This window comes from Carlito syrichta, unplaced genomic scaffold (assembly GCF_000164805.1).
Source record: "Carlito syrichta isolate Samal-C Ts95f unplaced genomic scaffold, Tarsius_syrichta-2.0.1 Scaffold311948, whole genome shotgun sequence".
Lineage (NCBI taxonomy): Eukaryota > Metazoa > Chordata > Mammalia > Primates > Tarsiidae > Carlito > Carlito syrichta.
In genome coordinates this window covers 350,911-351,830 of record NW_007256044.1, presented here as the reverse complement: position 1 = coordinate 351,830, position 920 = coordinate 350,911, and positions in this window count along the sequence as shown.

The following is a 920-nucleotide window of genomic DNA, read 5'->3' as shown; positions in this document are numbered from 1 at the left end:
ACCATTTTATTCTCATATTTTCATTTCAGGGTGACAGCGATAACTAACCACACATGGCTAAAACATGATGGAGTGGAGTTCTCAGTCCTTCAGTAGGGTGTGAGAAGGAAGCAAAGTCAATAAAATGTACTTAGAATTACACTGCCAGTTACATACCCGTGTGTGTATTAAAAGGTATATGTATGTTGTGTATATAAATTTATGTACCTGTATGTAGTAAGCACATGTATGTGTGCAAATGTCCATGTGCACAAGCATGCATAGATATATAGTTCACATACACAACTTGAAAAGGAATAAGTGAATAAAAATTAGTAGACCCAGATTACCAATTCAGTAGGATGCCTGTACCAGATATAAAGATTACAAAATTAAAAAGACTTTAAATTTTTATTTTAGTTTCTTTGTCCATCAGTCCTGGAGAATAATACACATTTCTGAAAAGTTCTATGTCCCCACCCTAAAGTGGGACATGCAGAAGCAGCATGTGTGTGTGTGCGTGTGCGTGTGTGAGGGGGGCTGGCGCTTTTCCCTCTCTTCGTGTGTGTGTGTGTGTGTGCGTGTGTGTGTGTGTGTGTGTGTGTGTATACACATTTGAGGGGGCTGACGCTTGTGCAGTTCTGGTGTAAAATCCTTGGTGCTCCTCCAATGGTCCAAGCGTCCTCCCGGGGGCTGTGCGGCCTCCCTAGGAGTCAGGTGTTGGATAGTACAGTCACCAAGGAAACTTTCTAGAGTGAACCGCTCCCAGAGCTTAGGAATCCGGAGCGGGGAAGGCCGGAGGCAAGGAGGGTTGAGGGGGGAACAGGAAGCATCGTAGAATGAGCTTAATCTCAATCGACTCCAGGACGTGGATGGGATAGGGAGAAGGGGAAAAAAGAGGAAGACCCCAGCCTCCCACGGAGGCCGGCGGCGTCTCCCGA